At 38.5% G+C, this 20,913-nt stretch overlaps 1 long non-coding RNA gene across 3 annotated transcripts in view; it reads right to left on the bottom strand.

Moving 5' to 3' along the window:
- Nucleotides 1-20,892, bottom strand: part of LOC106499312 (uncharacterized) — a 46,644-nt gene extending 25,752 nt beyond the window's left edge. The window contains exons 1-2 of one of the 3 annotated variants that reach the window (XR_001295151.2): nt 20,765-20,892; nt 8,136-8,344 (exon numbers count right to left, since the gene is read on the bottom strand). This is a non-coding gene — a long non-coding RNA (uncharacterized lncRNA). Of the gene's footprint in view, nt 1-8,135; nt 8,345-8,463; nt 8,479-20,764 lie in introns of those variants that run through there. The other 2 variants (XR_010884548.1, XR_001295154.2) reach the window with 2 other exon arrangements.
- Nucleotides 20,893-20,913: the final 21 nt, after the last annotated feature.

The following is a 20,913-nucleotide window of genomic DNA, read 5'->3' as shown; positions in this document are numbered from 1 at the left end:
TTCAAGTCTGAAGACAGCCATATCTGTTGGGTTTTTTTCATTTTTCTTGAGATCCTATAACCAAAACATGTTTTTAATATCTGCCCATACAAATAAATCGTACAACAAACAATTTTTAAACCAAAGTTTCCAGTATACATTTATATTCATTAACCCAAAACAGGAAATATCCTAACTAAATATACTTTTCAGAAAACGACAATCCAGTAAGCTGGCTAAAAATCCAGTTACATTATTTCATATGGAGAATGAAGAGTGTGTAAATTAGATTCTTAGCTTAAGAAACTGTAAAGCATGCTTTGTCTTTCATCAACCTTCTAATTAAAGGATGTTTTTTCTTTTTTATATCTCCTAGGTCATAGCTCCAAGTCATGTGTGATTTAACTATGATTTTCAATTCTGAATGCAATAGATTTCCTTTTCTTTTCCCACATATGAAACTTCTTTGGTATTCAGCATATATTAAATACAATGCAAATATTGTACAGAGTGGAGCAAAAGCAGAGGGGCATGCTAGTTTGAAGCTCTAGAATTGGTCAGTGGTGGAAGGCACTGCAGTCGCAGTCAAGTGATAATAATTAGTTGGAGATGATGTATAGTAGATCCTTGATTAGTGCTTAGTATCAAGCTATAACCGTGCAAAGGTAACAGAGCTGATCATCACGTCTGAAGATTAATGAGTGAAATGGCCATGTAATAAGTACATGAACCAGAATCATGTGACTACGAAAGAGTGAATGGGATTCTCCTGAATCCAAAGCTCGGAGTTGGCACACAAAAAAAACCAGAGGGATGAATTTTGAAACCGCGGATATAAATAAAGATAAACTAATAAAAGTCAGGGAACAGTATGGTCTGATGCAGGTTTCCTAATACAGATCAAGCGTGTACTTTATCTAAAGCTCAAACACAGGGGGATGTCTTTTAGCACCTATGGTGGCTATTTATTGGGCCACTATCAATATCTGAACTGTGTATATTTAAGCATATATTCTGTTGCTGTATATAAATCTTTCCTGTCTCACACTCACATTCAGAGAGCTAATTTATTAAATGCCAATGTGTAACATAAGGTGCACAACAAGTTACCTAAGTGGAATAACTGATCGGATTGCTCCTCTGCCTGCTTCTCCATCAGCCCGCTGCCAGAGCTCTGGGCAGCTGCCAAGCAGGAGCATACAACTGCCATACACACTGATGGCACTGCAGAACTCGCATAACAATCATGGAAGATCTCTGTATGTCCTTATAATTATCAGAGAAAGCTGCAGGTGAGCAGAAACCAGGTCATACGCTCATACCTTAACTTGACAGTTTCAGAGCAGTAAAATTAGCTTCCATTCCACTGAAGTGTTCTGCTTTTGCAGGATTTTGAATAGGAACCAGAATTTCAAAGGCCAACCAAGACAAAACATAGAAAACTGCATGGAAATTATGTTACCTCCTTTCTCTCTACATTCATCTCTGGGCATTTGTCTTAGTCCTCCTAGCCAAAGGATATACAGCACCTTCCCTCCCTCCTCCTCTCTATCTCATTTAGGCTTTTATCAGATTTAGACAAGATGAGACTGTCTTTTGAGGCCTCATTCAAATACATATATTTTAGATATATTTCCAGGCTTTTCACAGGATCTTGGACTAAAGACCTCCTACCAGTTCCAAGCTGCTATTGTCTTTTCTCTTTAGGCTTTGGCTCTTGGTCAGTATCCAGCAGCTATCAATTTGTCATCTCATTTTTGTCTTTTAATTTTCTGCTTGTTTGCCTTGGCAAAAACACTGTTGCCAAGGTTCAAATTAGCAGGTCTATCTCTGTCAATATTAATCTAGACACTTACAGAATATGCCTTACCCAAATCATGGCCTACTTTAATTTTGGTTTAACACATTTTAACCTAACTGTATGATTTAAACAAGGTAACTTGAGAGGGAAATATGTTATTTAGGAAAATACAAATATTACTATGTCCTCTACAGACACATCCTAGGACGAGTTAGCTGTCTTAGCCACAACTCCACACTGCTGTTCATCATAGTCCCCTGATTATCCATCATGATCTCCAGCTCCTACAGTCACCATTTCCTAGACTGTTTTCATCCATCTGTACAAAGATGATTCTTTGTTTTTATTTACATGATATTTGCCCAGCTTGCAATGTATGTTGTAAGTAACCTGTTCTTTTCTTCATTAACATGGTGCCAGTCTCTGTACTATCTGCAAACTTTGGTAACATATGCTATAGGCATTATTAAACAACTTGTCTCCTGTCTCCTCTTTCCAGATCTATCTGCTGCGGGAGAATGCTTCAGTTCTGACCTTGTCTCAACTTCCCTGGTGCAGGGGTGGAGTAGAAATACAGCCACATTTATCAAGTCAGCATAGTGTGTTTCAGCACATATGAGAGTTATTCTCAAAGAATGGAAGGGCCTTAGTATCATATATAAAATGACACAGAAAATATATCTGTTAAGATAGATGCACCATGAGACAGTAACATTAGTCCCAGATATAAGCAAAAATAGGCTGTATCAATTCTAGGTAAAATCTCTGACTTGATTAAGGTGAAAATGAGTTTCACACAAAATCACTTAAGTTGAATAAGAGAGAATTAAAAATGCTCCTCACATGCCACTATTTCACATCTGAAATGAAGATACGATCGTCAAGTTCACTTATAGTCTTATCTTCACACTTTAAAATTTGTTTCACATGCTCAGTAGCCCATTTTTTATTTCATAAACTTCTCTGAATTATAAAGCCTTTTTACAGACAAAATACAACTGCTTAGACCACTGCTCTTTTTTCATTGCCTGATTCCCAGTCCTTCCATTTTTAATGGAATGACCAGAGAACAGACACTATTTATATTATCCTCAGAAAAAAAGGGTTGGTATCCTCCCAGTCTCCATGACAGAGCCAAAGGCAAGGTCCTTTCTTAAAAAGAATTATTACCAAGCCCTCTCTCAGGTAATTTCACTTTATTCTATGCAAGTTGCACTATCCACAGACAGTATAATGGGCATTATAAAAAGTCCAAACCTTCTGTTCTGTAAACCTTCTGTTCTCCTGTTCAGATTAAATAGTAATATATCACAAATAATTTGTCTAATTTAGTGGAATCACAGGATAACTATGGTTGTGCAAGTAATACATAAAGCAGATCTTCATAATTCATACTGTATTAAGATTGCTAGCAAAAAAACTTTGGGAGGGGAGACAGCAATTTGAATCAAATGTGGAGGTTTCACTGAGACAATATTTTAGATAAACAGTATTGAGAGCTTGGTTTCTCTTACTTAAACCACAGGAATCATGAGCAAAACTTCACACACTACTGGTACAAAGACCCTGCCATAATAAAGCCTGTCTTTGCTCCCTGGAACATGTTCACTTTATCTCTGAAAAATTAGGCTGGCAATTTCATTATAAAGTTCTTTTTTTCAGACTATATGCAACTTTATGGCTAGCGAAAAGTGACAGACAATGGTGAAGCTAGGACATCTGATTTTACCAAACCGGAATAGGCAGAGCAGTACTGGTAATAAACACTACAATTTCTCTTCAGCTGTCCCACAAATTGTCAAAGCCCTGTACTAGTTACCACACCTAAAAAGAAAGTAAAATCAAAGTAATTCTGTTTCATGCCCTTCTAGTTCTATGTACTTTCACTGATCCTTTACCCAAAGTACAAACTGCTTCTTAATGGGCTGATGACATTCCATAAGTATCTTCTCTACATCTTGATCTTAGTCTTCTCAGATCCTTTTACACAGGACATGCAAATAGAAAATATTCCTCATTGTCAAGTCTCTGAAAATCTCAATCCAAGCCCTGCCTTTTCAGACTGTAATTATAGTTTAGAACATTCAGCTTTGATCATTTGTCTTTCCATCTTTTCCAAAAGCCTCATCTTTTTTCCAAATGTACTGTTTTGCTCAGGATCTTCAAAGAATTTCTGGTGTTATTAAACAGTCAGAAAATTGTATCATCACATTAGCATTTGTTCCCTCACTTATCTTAAGCTAAATTCTATTATCTATTGCCTTTTCCATATTGTCAATAAAAAAAACCCTGTTGATATTTGTCACACTTCTCTGTCTTTATTCCTCCCCATATTTATATGCTGCTTCTTTCGCTGCTGACAAACTCAGTTGTCTTACTATCACTTTGAAAGCTAGAGAAATGTTTATCAGCTGTGTCAGAGAAAGCTAATTTATTCATCAAAAGATTTTCCTCCTGTCCTTGAGAAGAAGAGGTTCTTCTTTGTTCTCGTATATGCCACATTAACATGTATCTTAGGAATCTTAGCTGAAATATTAAATAAATTTGAATGAAATGCTTGACAGACACAAAAAGCTATTTTTCAGCTTGAAGTTCTGAAACAAAATTATTATTATTCCATATCCATCCACACAGAGTAAAAGAAATTAAAGGTTCAGTGAATCTTGTGAAGATTATTCCATTTTAGTTGCAGGTGACTATTTTTGACACCTGGACATCCCGGGTCAAAGCTGGCTCTGTGCGTGAAGCTGGTGTGGTCCAAAGTGTGACAAAGTAAGTATAAATCCTATTTATTTCCTTTGGACCTCCAAGGCACCAATGGCCTAGCTTGCAATTGAAATGTGCATAGTGAGTTTCAGAGATAAATAATTTTGTTTGATTTTAAACCATTTCAAATAGAGGGGTTTTGTTACTGAATTTTCATATTTATTCCATTTTATTTTGGTTTATCTTTCTGAATCTCACACACACCCCTATAGATCAAGCAGTACATTTGTGATGATAGACAGGTACTTCTCCTAAACACACTGATAACAAACTTCACCACCATGGGGTGTGGGGTAGAAGGTGAGAAATCTTCCTTATTGCATCAACGCATGTAGCCAAAAAGGGAATGAGAAGGAAAATTCACGAACTAACCAGTTAGTGCTGGCTGCTTGCCTACCAATCACAACTATCAAAAACAGCTAGTGTGACGGAAACTTAAATGCCTCTTGTTACATCATTACAAAAAAGAGACCACTCAGAAACTACCTTTCATCAGTTAACATGAAGTCAGCTTAAAGTAAGAGAAAATAGGAAGGACTTGCAACATTGCCCAGGGAAACATAATTTAGAAGTACAGTAGTACTACACTGCTTTTGCTTGTAGGCTCTTAGTAATAAGCAGTGTGGGGAACTAGCAGTAGCCAACTAATCTGTACGAAATTTCAATTGTCAAATCATTTAACATGGGACTCTCTCAAGCTATTTTCTTTTATTTTAATCTAAAACAAAAATTCATAATCCACAAAAGTAACAGTTGGTTACTTCCATCAGCCTGAAGTACACCCATTCAAACAAAATGCAGGCGTAAGCAAATTTTGGCATTTGCCATATGGCCAACTGAAGCCTGGGCTCCTAGGTTTATGTAAAAAAGCTTTGTATGTGGCAGCACTTCTCTTTTAAAGCTGTTTTTTGGTTTGTTTGGTGGGGTTTGGGTTTTTTTTTTTTCGGGGGGGGGGGGGAATACAAATATAATTGTTATCAGGACCCTGAGTGCACTAATAGGCCTTAGTTGCCATTACCAGGCTCACCCGGGGCCTCCACCTACACCCTCTGACCAAAGGCTCCAGTTAAGCTCAGGCTGGGGCATTCACCCCCTGCCTGAGCTATGTCTTAGGTATACCTGCCCCTGGCTCTGTTCCCGAAGTGCTGCTTGGAGTCCCTGGCTGGACCTGGCCGTCGCTGTCCTGCCTGACGATCGCTGAGCTGTTGTAGGGCCCGTTGCTCTCACCATGGGGCTCGCCTGCCTCTGCTACTGTGGGACTGTGCCCTGTCGCTGAAGTCGCTGCCCGCCTGTGCTGAGGCTGCCCTGACGGGCGAGTGAGGAGTTAACAGGACTGAAGTTTGTCAACTGATATGCAAAAGAACTGATAGCACAAGAACTGATGTGCGCAAAGCTGTTGAACAGAGGAGTTAACAGGACTAAAGAAGTCTGCCAACCGATATGCGCAAGAATTGACATGCGCAAGGCTGCAGAATGGCAGCATTAACAAGATGAAGAAGTGAAGTCTGCCACCTGGAATCTGCACGGACCCCCAAGGAGGGAAGAAGCAATACGGAGGTGCTGTGGTCTTGCCTTGCTAGCGGGGTCCTCCCGAGCAGGCAAACAAACAGTCCTGTGATTGTGAAACTCGCAAAAAGTCAGCAGTGTTTGCCCAGAGCCCCAGCCGTATAAAAAGAGACTTGGGAGCTAGGAGAGTTTGAGCAGGGACGGGAACATGACCTGACCATCCTCTCCGGCTGGACCGTGAGTATTCCCCCCCTCCCCTTTTCCTGGGACGCTGGGTTAAGGTAACTCCTCGAGGTTGAGAGCCCTCTCACTAGGAGAGTGAACAAGCTAGCTTTCAAGCAGGGATAAGCAGTGCTTCCAATTAATAGCGCAGTAATCGATGGTTTCGGGTATCCTTTCTAAATTAGTAAGTGATGGTTTTGTGTTATCCTTTCTAAATTAGTAATCGCATTATTTTAATGGATGTTACTAATCCAAGAACTTGTGTGAGGAAATAAACATTTCTTTACTATGATTATATTACTGTCTCAGTCGTTGCTATCGAACCTTCATAGCGTGACAGTGCGACATGCCCCCAGCCCTGGCTTGCCCTCCTTAGGGAACAGCCCTCCTGTTGCTGCTCCCTAACAACTGCCCAGTAGAGGAAGAATACTTATCAGAAAAATTCAGTTGCAGATACCTTAGCTATTTTAATTTGACAACTTGGATTATTTTGGGTATTTCGAAAGCTATGCATCTTCAAAGAGAACGTTATTTAACATTTCAAATTATCCTTTGGTCCTGCTCCTCTGACCTTATAGTTACTTAAAAGCACAGATTCCTCAGAATTCCTTTTTCACCCTCCACGCAGCAGTGACTGGAAGCACTGCAGTAACAGTATACCTAGCCCCTGGGGAAGGGAGGGCCTCAAACTGCTCAACAGCCAGTCTGCTGGCTGACTGAAAAAAAGGCTTTAATGGCTCTGGCAGGAGCTCTGCCTGACCTTTCACAGTCAGTAACATGAGTTCTCCTAAATGATGAAAGCTGCAAGGCTTAGGGAAGAGTGGGGGTAAACTAAGTATTCATAAATGCTATTCTCAAATATAATTTTATTTAATCATCTTAGAAATAGGAAATATTAGTTAAAAATATTCATAACATGTCAATACAGGCAAAACAGGACACATGATCCATTAGTTCATGGAATGCATTAGTGACTTTTTTTATTAAAAGACAGAGAAAATTGCTAGGGACTGTCAGTTTCTTTATCTCAGATATTGATCAAGAAACTACGCAAGAAGTTTGAAAGTAGAAAATAATTTTGGAAATGAAATGATAGAAGTTTAGTATTCTAAGCAAGAAGGGTGCAAGAGCAACACAGGCCATGGGCTTCAGAAAAAACATTTAACAGTTAACTGCAGATCTGCATTAGAGAAGTCTACAAGCAGAATAGCACTGAAGACAATGCAAAGCTTATTATGGATCTTAAGGTGAAACTACACAAAACTTATTACAAGAAGTTAGATGAATTACTTTCAAACTCAGGGTGGAATCAGAGCTGAAGTATTAAATTCCAACTAGTGTCTCCTGTGTAAACCACAATAGCTTGAGGATGTATTAATTTACCCAGAGCAAACCATGAATTAAATACATAATCAAGCTAGGAGAATGCACTGAAATTAAAGGAAAAAGAAATGGAATTGGCACAAATAAGCAAATAATTCCAATTTATAATTAAAAATTATGGAGAGAAAGGATTTAGAAGATCAGAGATCTCAGAAAGATTGCCTCTCGCAGGAATACCATGTATGATAGAAACAGGTAAGTCAGATTAACATTGATTTTACCACAATGACTAGAGAATTTTAACTGGCATAAACTGCCCCTAAATGTGCTCAAACAGTACAGTCTGCAGTGATTATTGATAGAAACTAGACATTTGTCTAACAGAGACAGAGTAAAACTGGACTCAGTATAATTTGGAACTGGAGGCTGACTTAGTGTTCGTTAACCTCAGGGTACTCTGAATAGCGTGCTTTCTTTCCACAACAGGGCTTGTCTTCTCTCACCTCCTTTTAATTTAATTATAAATTGTAACAAATACCTGGTAAATTTCACCAGCTTCTGCAACTCCCAATAGCAGGTTTCTTTTACAGTATTCCAGGGCAGATGAAGGGAAGCACAGCTTGTAGCAACGCCAGATTCTTCAAGACTGTCTTGAAATAAACCAGAAGTTCACGCAAGTACTCGTGCTGGGATCCTTCAGTTAGATCTGCCATCATTTGAAGACAGCACAGATGTTGCTAATTCTGTCTACAGAAATAAGACAATATCACATTAGTTCACTGAAACAATACCTTCCTTCTAAATCATGAAACCAGTTTGAGTTTGCTGCTATTAACTCTTACAATTCTGCCAGTGCTCTGCCGTACCTGGCGTGCTTCAGGAACCTGCTGTGCCAGTATGACATGCAATAAGGGCTTATAAACATATTGTGAAATGGCTGTAGTCATTAATTAACATCCTTTGCAGAAGATAACCACTTTCCAGAGCTTTACCAGGAGAGCTGCCTCTGTGAATATTCCTCGGAGACTGCAGCGCAAAGTCTAGTGGCTTAGTACAGAAGGCTGCAGCAGGCAGCCTGACTTGAGCCACGCGCCTCTTCTCTAAAGAGAGCTTGCAGGTACTGCTCTACCAGTGCTGGGGCTGGCAACCTCCAGAAAAAAACGGGTCAACAAAACCCAGAAAAAATCAGCATCTTAAACCATAGCAACTGTTGCTAATGGAACATGTACTTAAACCTAAAGACAATCTTTGCTCAATCAGTTACCAAATTTCAGTAAGCAATGTTTGGGAAAGGGTTATGCAAACTATATAATGGATTAATATGTGCATATCATTTTATAACATCATTTAGTTAGAATTAGTGCCTATGAATTAATATTGTGAAAAGAGTCAGGCATGCAGCTGTACAACTGAGCAACTATGTCTCGGTTAGGCAGGAGAGAATTTGGCAGGTATGATGCCTAAGCTACACTTTGTCCATTGTTCTAAACCTGGTTTTTTGCATATATGCTAGGAGATTTTCTTCTGTTAACTCATATTTGTCAGTACCATACAATTTAAAATATAAAGTTAGTCCATGATGATTTACTGTTATTTCTAATGTCTAAAAAGCCCCAATTCAGAATATGCAATGATTTCAGCTCTTCATGTTTTTTTTCTTACCATTTAAAGTAGTAGCATTTACTGAGGAAAAGAAAAACACTGTGCGCTACAAAACATCACACAACTCTGAAAAAAACCCAGCAACTTCAGACATACTGTGCTTTTTCTTCCCTCCCTAACATCTTCCCCTCAGAGGAGATCATGGTAACAACCACTTGGCAACAAAACAGTTTTCCCTGTTATGACACTCAGCCAGTACAGCGACTCAAAAAATCCACTCCTCAGCTGTTGCAAGGAAGAAAACAAAAACAAACAAATAAACACACCTTACCAATAAGCATCTAAAATTGACTTTTTGGAAATCATTTGGAAAATGAATTTTACTTCAACATGAATATACCTATAAACTAGAATTCTGTAGGCTTTGCTTATCTCAGAAGAGACATGTGGTTTGGAAAGGATAAATAGGCTTCAGACAGGCATCAGAATACATGTCATTGGACAAATGCCAAGACATAAAAAATTTATCAACATAAAATGGAGGAAGAAAGCAGATGATACTTTTCTCATGAGAAACAGATCTGCAGAAGGAAAAGTGGGTGAGTCTTACTTGTTGCGAAAACAGAAGAGGGGAAGTGGGTCACACCCTGACCCAGTATATAACAACCTGGGACAGAATATCCCACCAGTTCTGAAACTTAACTCCCACTCTTTCTGTCTATGGATCTTTGAGATCCCTCTCAGAGTTTTCTTTCCCACTCAAGATGACTGTCATCACCACCTCCCTTCAGAAAACTTGGGGAAAAAAAGGCATTAATGAAAATACTGAAAAAAAATAGAAGGTCTATGCTTGCTTTCTGAATTGCTATTCAAAAAAGCAGTGGAGAAAGTTAATTAATCCTAATAAATATGATTTTTCTCCAAGAGTTCCAACTTTGTTAAGGTCAGCCTTTTTATGAAGACGCTAAAAGCTGCCCCAAGACCACGATACCTTTGGCCTGCTTGCTCCCATTCACTGTGTACATAACCTCATTCTTGCTTACTTCAACATGAACAGGATGGGATTTAAAAAAAAAAAAAAAAGGTAAAAAAGTGATTATCCGTTACAGGACTCATAAGGAAGTAACACAAACCAGTCGGACTAAAAGAGAACAGTAAAGCTTAAGATCTGTTGCTTTGTGCTTGGAAATGCTAAGAACTGGGGAAGACTATTTACACGCAGTAATGTATAGCTACAGCTGGTTTGTATCAGAGAAAAGGCCAAGAACATTTGTTAGACTATAAGCACAGAGCTTCTAAAAGCCTGAGAGTTCATTTTCTTCATCCAGAATCTTACTGTAAACATTACAGTACTCACCTTCCGTAACTGGACAAAGCTTGGCGTCCTTCACTAGTGGTAAGAAAAAAATTTTCAAAGACATTATGGAACAGGATTGAGCAGCTGTGTAAGGTGAATATCCTCATGAGGCTCATTTGTTCCCCACTTCTCTCACACTGTAACTTGCTTACTAACAGCCACTATTCAAAGAGAACAAAACCCTGAAGCAAGATCTTCACATGAAGTGACATACTTCCAAAGTATGTCAGTCTCTTCTTGCAGCAGTCTCTGCACAGAACTGTTTTAATTCAAAAAGAACTAAAAGATGCAAGCTCAGTTTTCCTTACTTGAGTCCCTTTGGAATACTCAACATCCATTCAGAAAGTAAGAGTTGTTCTGTTTTCATTTTTGCGGAAGGGAAAAAACGTCCAGCAGTAGTCAATGCCTTATCAACATGAAAGCTTACAACCATTTACTGTCATAGTTGATTTGACTAAGAAGGACTTCTGTGATTGCGCTGGTATAACCATAAGGCAGGTATAGATGCACAAAATGCCAGTGATGCACAGCTGCTTATTAAAAAGCTGCCATATGGGACTCTCTCTATATATAGACAGAGTCCCATATGGCAGATATATATGTATATACACACACACACATATATATGGGGCCATATACATATACAGGGTAGAAGACTATTCACAACCTAGATACATAAACATGGCTGTACTTAGAAGTACATCTTTGGTACAGCACCTCTATAGAACATCCTTTTCAAATGGAAAGAGACCATCCAGGGAATGGAGGAAAGGTCTGGGATCAAGCACATCTGCACTATTATAAGGACAGCTTCTGCTGGCCTTTTATGTCACTTCTGTTTCTATTTCCATAAAGCGAAGAGATTATTAATTACTAGAACTGGCCAGAAAATGCAACCTATCCCCATTTTTTTTGTCTGTTTTTAAATACTCAGAAATCCATGAGATGGGAAGGAACTTCAGCAAATTCTACTTTGGCATATTCTAACAAGAATTCTCCATTTTGTTTACTTAGAACACTTCTCAAAATATCATTATCTCCCTAGTAGGTTGCTAATATTTTCTCATAAAATTTTGGTAACAAAAAATTCCCAGCTAGCTCTATTTACTAACTATGTTTCATAATTTGAAAACTTACTAGTTAATATTTCCAAAAATACTTACAGAACTTGTAAAGGCAAACTATTATGGGTTGACATTATAATCATGAACTCAGTAGTATTAAATATTTTTATAACCTCCATAAAAGAGAACAGTTTGTGCAACATTAAACTGAAAAAGGTTAAAAATTAAAAATAATTAAAAATTAAACTGTAAGCACACTAATTACCCCACTAATTTACCAGAGATCAAAGCATATAAAGAGATTAAATCATTTAAAGGGTCACTTTAAGAGTTATTATCATAATAAATTTGCACTTATAAAGCCTGCCTTCATTCCTTCTTGCCATATGCTAACTTAGTCCCTCAATTTAAAGATGTCTCAGAACAAAACTTCTTTGGAAAAATGGAAAATGATCAGTTTAAATGACATAATATATGAAATGTATATGCTTTAAATAAAAAAACTAGTTAAAATACTGTGGTATCAGTTATTATTACATCACAGCTCAGGTAATTTTCACTTTTGGGGGCTTTAAATATTCAGTTCTTAATATTACAGCCATTCTTTTAGCACCCCCTAGCGTCCACTGCAGCTACGAACCATTATTATAAGTAACGTGATCACATTATAATCCAAATCGCTCTATGAGGAGTTACTTTCCCCACTTGAAAAGAAAACTACTGATGTACATCACTGCAGAAGCTTCCCATAATAGCATTTCTCCATCACATACTCGATTGTAATCTGTGTCATTTTAAATTTTCTTTCAGTAAAGTAACGAGAGGCTAGTTTTCATGTACCACAGAAAGGGAAAAATCCTAACAATAAAATAATCGTTGAAGAACTCATTGTCTCTTCCAAATGTAACCTCTCTTCAAATAAATGTATTCCCCAAACTGGAAATTAATATGTGAATTCATTAGTTTTTGTTTTACCTGAATTTACACATGAAAGACTAATCAATTATTCAAGTCAGTTGCATCACCTTCTAAATGATGAAAATATAAAAATGAGCAGCCTTTCTTATCTCTCATTTCATTACAGAAGATTAGAAGGCATAAATTTGAAAACTGTCTTCCACTCTTTGAAAAATCCACAAACCAGTAGAAAAAAATGAAATGAAAAACATGTCACTATCAGCTATTTTTGCTTTTGATTTATGATGACAAAATTAAAAGACATCTGAGACTAACACTGGAGTTCACAAACAGCGGAACAAATTTTGAAATGTGCTAGATAGATTACCCTCATGCTGAACTTCAGCCAACTAGAATCTCAATGTTAAAGCAACACGCAGGGTGCAATAAAGGAGTTAATCATAACTCATGTCAGACAGTCTTCAAAACAAAAATATCTATCCTGAGATTCTAATAAGGTGCAAGTTTGAGATAAAATAAGTTTTCAGAAAATAAGAAATAGAGGAACATAAAATTAGCATTTTAGAGAAAGGGCAGCTTTTATCCTAAATTGTATTACTGGCTCAATGAATTACGGTCATATAACAGTGTATTGAACCCTGCCTTAAGGGACTGACATACTGTTCTCTTGAAGTCTGAGTTGTGTTTTTTTCCTGAACGTTTTTCCATTGTATTATTAATATCGGCTTTGGTTTTGATGTAACAGATGTTTTTGAAAGGTTAATCCATTTACAATCCAGACACAGTGTGTAAACCTAACCCAGAAAGAAGTGGCCTCATTGCTTGGAAGGATTTTCATCTGATCTTCATTGATGACATATTCAAAAGTAATTTCACTTCAATCTGCAAACATTTATTTTTAGAGTTTATCAGAACCACAAATGCATTCTCTTCAATTAGTTTATCTAGGATTACTTACACATTCATGCAATGAATTCTAAGTGCAAACTGCACCTTTTGGTATTTGGTAGACTAGGTATTTTGGTAGACTAGGTATTTGCTCGCTTCACTGCAATACATATAAAGCAGTTATAATAAAACGAAACCAACACTTACTATAATCAATTTTGAAACAGTCACAATGAATTCTTCCTAAATAACCAAGCTGCACCAGAATTCCTATCAAAACTAGAATATTACTTTGGAAGAAATAACAAACTTCTTTGAACTTGCACAGACATAAACACATGAAATTTATGTACTGGAAGTGTAAATTTAAACAAGGAAATTGAAAAACCATACAAAGTCCCCACTTCAACCAAATGAACAAATGAAAACAACAACTGAGATTTTCTCAGTGAGCTAGGATTTGTTTCGTTCCTTACTCACTTGAATACCATAAATCAGAAGGTTTAGGATCTTTGAGATAACTTGTCTGTTTCTTCTATTTCTTCGTAAACAGTTGTCTCTATTGGCCTGTCACACAGCAACGGGGAAAGAAAAAAAATGTAGTGTATTGTTAAATTACCAAACAATTTAAGATATTGATACAACATCTAGAACTAATTCAGACTCACTATTTTAAGCTGACAATTTCCAGCATATTTTGCTGCTTTGCCTGTACCTTGAATTTGATCTATTAAATTTAACAGAAACAGTTCTACAACAGACTTTGACCACAAGTGGGAGCAGAGGAGGAAAAAAGCCTATATAGCTCATTTAAAATCTACCAATATAGATACAACTCAACCTGACAGAGTCCTTGTGGAAATCCAGAAGTACATCTATGAATGCTGTGAAATAGAATGCACTCATTAATAGGGAAACATTCTCCCCCACATGCTCACTTCAATTTCCCTGACTATTACAAAGAAAAAATAAGCAGTGAGGTAGTCATTTGCCCTCCTCTTCAGGAAAAAAGCTCTCAAATTTTTCCAATGTCCAGTTCTCTGACTGGGTAAGGAAGGAAAAAGAATTCTTTCTATATCTAGCCTTTGCTTGAAAATATGGCATTCAATTCCAGTTACCGTAAGAGCTCTAGAAATAATTAATACTATTGTTTTCCCTTAAAAGGCCTGAAAGAGGCCCAAAAGAAAAGGGGTTTTTGTGGGTCTTTAGAGTAAGAAACTGTGTGCTGGCTGTATGAGGATACTGTCATCAATTTAAAAACTTGTTTGTAAAGTGTATCGTATTTTGTAGATACTAAGTTTCTCTCTAGTACAATGCTAACTATTAACACTGAAAAGACAAGCTGACAAGGCTGAAGGTTCTTCTCTTATTAGGCCTCTGTTTCCTTTGTGACCTTAGATACAACACACTTTACTCTTTCTATTTGATAAGCTGTTTGCCTGCATTTACCACTAGATCAGCTTTGCAGTTTAGAGCACTTAGATGGTCTATTGCATGGGATGGTCTATTCTAAATGATTTTCAGGGATGTGTAGTATCCCGGTACTTTCGCAGATGTGGTTTCCTGCCATTGGGAAAGATGTGTTCTATCATATCAAAACGTCACTAGAAAAATCTTTATGTAGTTCAAACCAGGCAAGTGTCTAGAGACAAAGAGAGCTCTGGGAAGAGCACTGCCTATGTGGTTTTGAAATTTATCCTTCAGAAAAAATATATAACCGATATAGGTTTGTTATAGCTAAAGTGCACTAAGCCATATTTTCCCAGCTTTAAAAGACCATTTATGACACTGAACTGAGTGACATGGATTTCCCCCAAAAATGGTTTTGTTACAGCACTAGTATTCAATTTTTGGCAATCATTATAACTTTGAACACACACCAAAAAAAAAAAAAACTTTTAGACTTTTTTTTTAAATGAAACTTTGGGAAAATACTATTAGCTGTTTCCTGAATTGAGACCTGACCGTAAGTTCTATGCAACCTTACACTCATTAAATATGAGACTGGGTTTTCAGGATCAAATTTCTTTTACTCGTACCATGGTCTGTAATAGACTGTGCAAAGTTTTTTTAAAGAAAGGAGACAGAAGTGGAAAAGGAACATATGGAATAGGGTAGGAGAAAAGATAGAAACATAAACCATATGCCACCAATGTCAGTGCAGAACACTGGTCCCCCAAAGCACAGTAACTTCTTCCAGCACTGGGTTGCTCTCCTTTGAGCAGCACAAGCTAATTCATATTTTCCTTCCCATATATCCAGTGCACAGCAGGTTTTATGAAGTAAGTGCCAAGCACTCCCTGTTTTACTAGGGAGGAGGCTAAAGCATGCAAGTGAAAACAAAGATTATGTATCAAGACTGCAGCAAAACAAAGATTTCTATCCAGAAATCTCAACTTTGAATCTGTCTTTCTAAAGCCTAGACTACATTTCCTTTCAAAAGCCAAAAACACATTCTAACAGTCTGGACATTTTTCTGCTCTAATCATGTTCCTTCCCAAACACAAGAAATTAACCCAGCTGTTCTGGCTTCATGACTATAAGCTCTAAATCACATGGTACCTATCATCCACGCACATGCCATGCCACCTCTTTCCCACTCAATTTGAGGAGCTGAACTCTCTGATCGGATGTGCTACTCCAGGATTCTTTGCTTAAGGAAGCTGACTTTCAACTGGAAAGTCATCAAGGAAAGTCCTTCTGAGTACCCACGACAGACACCAAATGGAGACAAGTGGGACAGCAGCACTCCCAGGTGCAGAAACAGTTTCTTAGTTTAAAAATTCACACCTACTGAGCACTGTATGGAGACATACCTTTAAGTCTCCTATTTTATTGCTGCCCCCTTCTCTTTCCTCCATCATATCTATCTTTTTATCTTTCTATCTTACCATTTGCTCCAGAAATTTTTTTCAGTGTCCAGGTGTTTGCCTTCCTAAAATGAAATGTTGTGGCTCAGCAACAATCAGTGAAATAAAATGTATCTTCATTCACCACTCTACGGACAGGGAAGCATCAGTTCTCTTCAGACATGCGTGCATCAGAAATTTTGATGATGAGACAGTCATAAAAAAAAAAAGAATCTGCCAGCAGAAAGTAGACCAAGATCTGAACACATGACAAGATAAATGATTCAAGTAATAAGCCACTTCATAGCTTTCTTTTTCCTTATCCCAGTAACATAAATTTCCTGCACACTGCCCCTTTAAGCATAATGAACATCTAGGCAGGGGCTCTGCCTTTTCCTGGAGCCCTTGCTTTTTTCCATGATAGAACTCAGTAGCTGTGGCTCAGAACTCAGCCATGTCATACTGTCCCACACAGGAAGAAAGTCAGACCATATCTTTGTCTTCACTATTGAAAATATTTACCAGAATAACACAGTTGTTAAGGCCAACAACTGTAATCAGGCAGAACTTCTAAATTCTAGTCGCGGCCCCAGAAAGTGCATACTGTTTAGCTGTTAGAGCAGTCGAGATTAGGAGTCAAGTTTCTAGATGTGTTATGCTCCCATACCCACATTCCCTATATCCACAGTACTCCAATGTGTGCTGCTCTGCCCTCATTTAACCTCCAAATTAGAACTAAGTCAGCAATCACAGAAAAGGACACAACTTGGATTACAGTGGGATAATCACTACTAGTCCTCCAGAATGCACTGGGTAGTTGTCTGCATCTGTTATGGTTATTTTAACTGGGACAAGAGTCAATTAAAAGCATGCCAGAGATCATTTCAATAGAGTAAACAGCACCCCAAATGCATAGCTGTGCAAGAATCATAACCACTACTCTAAAGCAGAATTCAAGGACCCAGACACAATAAATCACAGCTCATTTCAAACACTCAGATTGCTTCTGACCTGGATTCTCCTTTAGACATAAGGATATCTCAGCAAATGCACAATTCATCAAAGTCAGGGAATAATCAGCGGGTTTAACAAAGCCTGTTTCTTCTACTCAGCCTTTCAGCCTACTCAGACAAGAGAGGTATTTGTTTTCCCTCTACATTATTAAAACCACAAGATTACAAAATCTTAATCACAGGAATTTCCTTTGCAGTCACTAGGCAGCCTGTGTAATCCTTTGCGGCATCTGTTCAACAACTACATCCTGCAGACCAGAAAATGTGTTTGGGAGTCTTAAAGCAACCAGAAAGTACAGTGTATCTTTAGCTGTTGCAAGGGCTAGCAAGACTATGCTGATGAAATTCAGAAGTATCATTTCTTCCATATTCATAGATTTCTGCTCAAGTGCTCTTTCTGTTCCTGCAATGTAGAAACTAAAATAATAAGAACCAGAGAAGGATGTGAAAAAGTTTTTGTGGGATGACTGGGTTTGATAGTACACTCAGAAGACAGCTTACATGGGAGAAGAGAAAAACAGAATCCCTTTCAGCCATCGCCAGCAGAGGTAATGTCAAAGGAAGTTCAAATCACATTCACATTAGAAGCAGAACCTCTGCTATACCAGTACTGCAGTAAGATCTAGATGAAATAGCAAGTCTACAGCAGTACAAAGGACATACTTAGAATTCACATCCATTCTGGACTCAAATACCGAGCATATATCTGACCACAAATCCTCCCCCTCCCTGCAGCCAATGTTTGGAAAAGCCAGTTCTTCCCCCTGCACCTCTTACTGCTCCAGGGAACTTACCTCTTTAGCTCACAGATCATTCCCAACCAGTCCCAATAAAAAAGTATACTTGTATATCATTTTTCTGAAGAAGAAACTCTGCTGTTCTTCAGCTGTAGCTGAACACCTTACACCTCAGTTGACCCTCCCCCTTTTAACCAGTTCATATATTCCAAGTTCAGATGTCCACCCCCAATATATGCATCCCTCTTGACCCTTTTTCCCCACAGTATTCTTTAAGATGTATTTAAACATGCATGTTTCATCTTTATTTATCCACAATCCAGTTGTTGAAATGTCAGCTCGAATATTCCATTCAGAATTCACACTCACAACAAATTTTAACAAGGCCCTGTCCTGCCATCCAAAAATAACACATCCATTTTCCGTTAAGCAAAACTGGCATTACGAAGTATAAGTGAGACAGAATAAACATATCCCGGCCACTGCATGACATCATTTGTGCCACACACAGCAAAAATAAATAAATAAATAAATATATTTTAGTTTCTACATCTCAAAGAACCCCAGATGTTTCCATATTCCACCACCTAGTCCCTAGTCATTATTTTACTTAACATTAAAGGGACACAATAGTTTGTGGAAGAATCCCAGAATGTTGCAGCAGAAAAAGAAATATTGAAGAGAGCGCCAGTCATTTGAAAGTATGGCCATAAACCTAGGTATTCATAACCAAAGGACTGCATCACTCACAATGTTACACAGTCAGGGCAGTTTTTACTCTCCTTACCAAATTTACACTGCAGCAGTGTATTTGAGAGACCACCTGTATGTTATTTATCTTAAATGGCCTTCAGATAATAAACCCAGTTAGCAAGGGTATGCCTTTAAGTAACAGCAACAGTGAGAAAGCTAGTGAACATGACCTTGAATTATTAACCACACCTACATACAATGGAAAAAGATAAACTATAAGAGAACATCTACTCAATGTTCTCAAAGGACTGGTTTACAAACCACACTATGTACATCTATACACAGAAAGTTTAAATGCTCTTGTAATATGTGAAAAGCCTCACATTTTCCATTTATATTTTTAGTTCTAAAGAGGCACATTCTGGCTCTAGTTGAAGACCAGTCCGACAAATCTGTTTTTACAGCTTACTTGTTTTGGAAGCATATCATTTTAGATATTCTCCTAAATTAAAATCAGACATCCTCCCAATTAAAATTCTGAACAAGGTCTTTCCCTTGATTCCTGCATTCAGAGAGTTTGGGGGTTTTTTGTTGATTTTTTTTTAAAGAAGGCATGCAGATACAGAATATGCTAACACATAAGAATAACCTATAATATCTGCAAGAACATCTTTATTTTTACCCTAGATTTCATATTTTACAAGACTCTTGGAAAACAAACAAGATAAAAAATACAAGAGCTCAACAAAAATGTGTGATGAGCAAAGAAACTACACTAGAAGAAAGTCACTCTAGGGCCATAAAGCCAACTAGAGTTTCATAATATAGCATTCACTAGTTAAGAGATGACAGATTGTGGCTTCACAGCAGATTACAGTTCAGGCTGGAGTAGATAAGGACAATGTGGACAGGTTCCTCCATTATTCATTAAAGGATCTGCTTTTACTTAGAACCCCTAACTGAAAGTCTGTACAGAATTCAAAACACAACAGATATGGAATTGAAAACATTTATTTTATTTAATATCAAGTGCTAACTTTTGTAACAGATACCGAGTTAAGCATTGACACTTTCATAAACAAAAACACATACAAAAGTTGCTCGGATAATGCAAAAAGAGGGTAATACAACCATATCCCATTCTGACTCATAAGTTGCAGTTGTATGCAGCTGTATTATATCCTAAATTAACAAGAACAGCAAGCAGTCAAGGTTGGTTCCAAGTATTCGGATGCTGTTGCCACCAAGTCCATAGGCTCTCTTAGAGCTCTTCAGTCCTGGGTACAAGAAGCATCTAGTCCTAAAAGTTTTGCTGCATCCAAACCAACCCTGCAGAGGAACTGATGCATTTAAGTTCTTCCGAGTCATCCACTAGAGCCAAAATTGTTCTGTGATTTCAATTCTTCACCCACTAATATTTTTTTTCTAGCTCCAAAGTACAGACACTAGAACCTAAAACTATTGCTTTATTTTCTCAAACATTTTTCAAGTGCCAGTCTCAAAAGTTACAGGCCCCTGACAGAGCCTGTAAGGAGCAGGAGACAGTCAAATCATGATTTTAAGACCAACGAGGCACAGAGCCTTATTTATAAAGACTCAGTTTAGAAGTCATCTTTGCCCTCCGAGGTCTTAAAATTCAGTAGCATCCTTGGAACCCTCAGGCCTATAGGGAGAGCACCGTTTCTGCACAGGCATTGCTCAGAGCCCCCTTACCATCAAGTCCCCCTGGCTTGAAAAAAAAAAAAAAAACTTTTGAAAGAAGTACACAGGGCCCAGGCTCAGCTCTCCAGCAAGATCCGGGGACGGACCCCCGGAGGAGGCAGTTGTCCCCCAGCAACAGCCCGGCGCAGACCACCCTCCCGCGGTGAGGGCGCAGCCCCGGGGGCAGGGGGCTCGGCGCTGCCTGTCTATCAGGACAGGCCGGGCGACGCGGAAGGGCCTGTCACCGCGGGCACGGCCCGGGCAGGGCTCTCGAGAGGCGGCTTCCCGGGCTCCCTCACGAGCGGCCCCAGCCCCAGCGGCGCCCCTCAGGCTCCCCGCACTCACCACCTCCGAGGGCGGCGCCCGCCGCGGCCGTTAACGCTCAGCGCAACACCCGAGGCGCCGCACGGGCAGCCCGCCCCCACGCTCCGTCACCGCGAAGCAACCAACCGCAAGGGGCGGGGAGGTGCCGGGCCGCCATGCTGACTGAAGGC

The sequence above is a fragment of the Apteryx mantelli genome, chromosome 6 (assembly GCF_036417845.1).
Source record: "Apteryx mantelli isolate bAptMan1 chromosome 6, bAptMan1.hap1, whole genome shotgun sequence".
NCBI classification, from domain to species: Eukaryota; Metazoa; Chordata; class Aves; order Apterygiformes; family Apterygidae; genus Apteryx; species Apteryx mantelli.
This window is presented reverse-complemented; position numbering and strand designations above follow the sequence as displayed.